At 41.4% G+C, this 4854-nt stretch overlaps 1 long non-coding RNA gene across 1 annotated transcript; it reads right to left on the minus strand.

Moving 5' to 3' along the window:
- Positions 1-1795: 1795 nt before the first annotated feature.
- Positions 1796-3363, minus strand: LOC132762132 (uncharacterized). Its single transcript, XR_009630105.2, has 2 exons — positions 3240-3363; positions 1796-1978 (listed from the first exon to the last, which is right to left on the minus strand). It is a non-coding gene; the product is annotated as an uncharacterized lncRNA (long non-coding RNA).
- Positions 3364-4854: the final 1491 nt, after the last annotated feature.

The following is a 4854-nucleotide window of genomic DNA, read 5'->3' on the forward strand; positions in this document are numbered from 1 at the left end:
GATGAAGATAAAGCTTTCGCCTGACATTAAGTTTAGTAGCAGGTTTGAATCCACAGGTTCGAATCCGGGGAGCGGCATGAGCTCCCGCTGTCAGCCTCAGCTTCTGCCAACCTAGCAGTTCGAAATCATGCAAATGTGAGTAGATCAATAGGTACCGCTCTGGCATGAAGGTAATGGTGCTCCATGCAGTCATGCCAGCCACATGACCTTGGAGGTGTCTATGGACACAACCTGCTCCTCAGCTTAGAAATGGAGATGAGCACCAACCCCCAGAGTCAGACACAACTGGGCTTAATGTCAGGGGAAAACTTTTACCTTTACTATGGGCTATTTGTCTAATTTTGTTGAAACACTGGATATTATTGTGTTTTTCCCCTTTTTTACAGGTAATGTCATGGCGCTGCCTACTCGCAGTGGATACTGGGCTCTTCCATGCCATGAGCATACATGATTCCAAACTCTTCGCTTCATCTGTATGCCATAGTCATTACTTGCGCGCTTTCAAATCTTTAATATAGCTGATTGATATCTCTCTCATTACTTATGTCTGTACTCATTAAAATCCCTCCATGCATTTGAATTATATATTTTGAAGCATGTCTTTATGTCTTGGGGTAGTATTGACAGAAATTCGAGAGGCGTGCTTTCGAAATCCTTTGCAAAAACATCTGGACCAGATTACTACTGACATCTTATGTATGTGCAATCTCCACAGTGGATTCCCCTAAGACAGTGGTTCTTAACCTTCCTAATGCCGTGACCCCTTAATACAGTCCCTCATGTTGTGGTGACCCCCAACCATAATATTGTTTTAGTTGCTACTTCATAACAGTCATTTTACTACTGTTTACTACTAATCATAATGTAAATATCTGATATGCAGGATGCATTTTCATTCACTGGACCAAACTGGGCACAAATACCCAATACACCCACATGTGAATGCTAGTGGGGTTGGGGGAGGATTGATTTTGTGATTTGGGAGTTGTAGTTGCTGGGATTTATAGTTTACTTATAATCAAAGAGCATTCCGAACTCCACCAGAGATGGATTTGAACCAAACTTGATTCCCATGACCAATGGAAAACACTGGAAGGGTTTGATGGGCATTGACTTTGAGTTTGGGAGTTGTAGTTCACCTATATCCAGAGAGCACTGTGGACTCATGCAATGATGGATCTGGACCAAACTTGGCATGAATACTCAATATGTAGTTGCTGGGATTTATAGTTCACCTGAAATTGAGAATTTAGGGGTCTTTGCCAGGAGGCAGAGACCAATTAGACTCATCAAAGAGTTCTTTTTCCCTGGCGAGACAGAGAAGCATCCAATATTTTTCCCTGATTTTCCCAATGAAAGGTCTCACCAAGTTGAAGAAAAGCCATCGAGGTTTATTAGCGATTCAGCTGAAAAGAATGCAGAGCAGCAATCATTCGCCAAGCAGAGCATAACGAAATACAAAATAAATGCCATTTTTATAGAAATACAGAGTTATGTGGTTCAAACCTCCCACTCCTGCCCTTCAAGATGATTGGCCGACACATTAACAGCTGGGGAGGAGGCTCGTTGTTTATGAGAACTGTTTAAAGCTACAGACAATGCAGTCGCTGTTGCCCATTTTTGGTCTAAAACTATCTAGCAGCTTGTGATCCCTTTATTTTATCAGTTTTAGATAAACTATGTTATGCAATGTTTTTGACACCAAATAAAATAAAGACTTGTGCAGTGGGCACAATAACTTGTAGACAACTTGGAGGCACACAACAACAATAACTATGACAACAGACCAGTAGGATTCCATTTATTTTGACAGTTTTTTAATAGTTCACATCTATTTGCTCTGTCAGCATTTTATCTTACTCTTTTCTACAGCAGTAAGTGTCAGAAGCAACTTGGCATACAACTCTTGGTCCCGGTCTCTCATCTTCTGCACACTTGTTCCTACAGGTGCCACGGCAAAAAGGCTCGGGGTTTTCTCCTGAGTATAGAAGAAAATAGGTTATATTCAAGTGGCACTTAAGAAGGATGCTCAGAAAGCTGCTAATTTCTTATCTCTTTCAAATAGCATAGGTTGTGGACCAAACTGAAAATAACAGGTCTGGTATGTTGCTTTCCCTTTGGAATCTGGCTGGGTTCCTCCTGATATAGTTTATCAAACTGGGGGTGATTATAGGAAGCATGTAACTCTCTTGTTGAAATAGCTTCCCTGGCTCATAATCAATTTCTGAGTACCATCCAAAATTCTAGTTATGACACACAGCTTCAGAGAGAGTTTTGTCTTCTTCTGAGGCAGAGAGAGTGTAACTTGACCAAGATCACCCAACTAGGGCTGGGCGGTTTCGTTTCGTAATTTCGTAATTCGTTAAAAATTCATTATTATTTTTTATAACGAAGCGATATTGAACCATTCAGGAGCAACTAAAAAAACGAAACGAATTTTTCCAATTGGTTTCGTAATTCAGTTCTTGTGGGTTTTTTCGGGCTATATGGCCATGTTCTAGAGGCATTTCTCCTGACGTTTCGCCTGCATCTATGGCAAGCTTCCTCAGAGGGTGACCCTCTGAGGAAGCTTGCCATAGATGCAGGCGAAACGTCAGGAGAAATGCCTCTAGAACATGGCCATATAGCCCGAAAAAACCCACAAGAACTGAGTGATTCCGGCCATGAAAGCCTTCGACAATACGTTTCGTAATTGTTTCATAATTGTTTCGTTATTGTTTCGTTATTGATTCGTTATTGATTCGTAAATGTTTCGTTATTATTTCCGCATGTCTGGTGCAAGTTTTAGGGTTGCTGTTTGTTTTCTCAGTGAAAAAAAATATAATTATCACACCAACAGTCAACAACAGAGGGAGAGGGAAGCTTCAGAAGTTTTTTTAGCATATTGCGCGATCGCGGCCGCCATTAACAAATCGATTCGTAATCGATTCGTAATTGTTTCGTAATTGTTTTATGATTTCCAAAATTTCGTAAATATAGAACTTTTTTTAAGGAAAATTTCGGAATTCTTTTAAATAACGAAACGCAAAAATACCCTAAAAACGAATCGAGTTTAGAAACAAATTTTTCCGTGTTTGGACAGCCCTACACCCAACAGGTTTCCGTGTTTAACTGCAGATTTGAAACCTGGTCTCCAACATTTCAAACCACTACAGCAAACTGCTATCATCAGCTAATGCATAGGAAAATATACTTAAATTGCCCTTCTCTAGGATTAGGTCTCTGTCTCTGAACCTTACCTGTGGCCTCCAGAAGGAAGGAAGAGAAGATGAGGATCCCAAAGATGAAGCAGAGGCACTTCATGGTTGCTGAGATTTTCATGAATGTCTGAGATCCCCTAGAGATGGAGAGGGACCTTATTTATAGTTCTTGTTTATAGTTCACTGAAGGGTAAAACACCCTAGAAGGAAGTGAAGGAATATGAGATGCAGGCTTGTAAAGAAAGTGATGGCAATCAAAATCTAAAATCATTGAGGGCATTCTAGTGTGATTTGTGATTCTAGCATTAACCAATGCACAGACCACTATTTTTTCTTCTTATTTATTTATTTATTTATTTATTTATCATGTTAGGAGCAAACCAAACAGTTGTATTGCATTTTTAACAAACAAAACACAAAGTTTGCAAGCTTGGTAGTTGATTAAATGTCCTTTTGACCAGTATCTGGCCACTTGGAGTGCCTCTGGTGTTACTATAAGAAGGTCCTCCATTGCGCATGTGGCAGGGCTCAGTTTGCATCACAGCAGGTGGTCAGTGCTTTGCTCTTCTCCACACTCGCATGTTGTGGATTCCACTTTGTAGCCCCATTTCTGAAGGTTGGCTCTGCATCTTGTGGTGCCAGAGCGCAGTCTGTTCAGCGCCTTCCAAGTTGCCCAGTTTTCTGTGTGCCCAGGGGGGAGTCTCTCATTTGGTATCAGCCATTGATTGAGGTTCTGGGTTTGAGCCTGCCACTTTTGGACTCTCGCTTGCTGAGGTGTTCCAGCGAGTGTCTCTGTAGATCTTAGAAAACAATTTCTTGATTTTTGTTCTACTATCAGTTCATCACAAAATATAGAGTGCAATAACATGTGTGCCAGAATTGTGTGGAGTAATGAAGAAAGAATAGTTTTTTTGTGCTGCAGGATGAATGGAAGTCTTGTCTAACCAAATGCATGAAAATCCCCAGCCCATACTATTTATTTATTTATTTATTTATTTACTGCATTTGTTGACCGCCGTTTTCAGCCCTAGGGCGACTCACGGCGGTGTACAACATATAAAAAGACAATTTACAATGAAAGCAATATCATAAACAACAATAACAACATCACTATTAATAATACTATTACACTAAATCATTCGCGACGTCTCATCATAGAATCACAATCCAATCTCATTATCCATATTCCGTTCCACTCATCATTGCCAATTTGTTGTAGCACTTAGTCAAACGCCTTCTCAAACAACCACGTCTTTAGGCTCTTGCGGAATGTCATAAGGGAGGGCGCCTGTCTGATGTCTACAGGGAGGGTGTTCCACAGCCGGGGGGCCACCACCGAGAAGGCCCTATCCCTCGTCCCCGCCAGGCGTGCCTGTGAGGCAGGCGGGATCGAGAGAAGGGCCTCCCCAGATGATCTCAAGGCCTCATGGGCTCATAGGCCGAGATGCGGTCAGATAGGTATTTTGGGCCGGAACTGTTTAGGGCTTTGCACATCTCCATGTGTGATGGTGCTGCATGCTCAACTTCTGCAACTTTGAACTTAATGCAGATTCTTCACATCAGTCAAAAACGATGCCTAGCAGAACTTGCAAATGCATAAGGCACCAACAAAGTTTCAGCCAGATTATATCAGTCTTGGTTCTATGACCATTTA

This window comes from Anolis sagrei, chromosome 1 (genome assembly GCF_037176765.1).
Source record: "Anolis sagrei isolate rAnoSag1 chromosome 1, rAnoSag1.mat, whole genome shotgun sequence".
NCBI classification, from domain to species: domain Eukaryota; kingdom Metazoa; phylum Chordata; class Lepidosauria; order Squamata; family Dactyloidae; genus Anolis; species Anolis sagrei.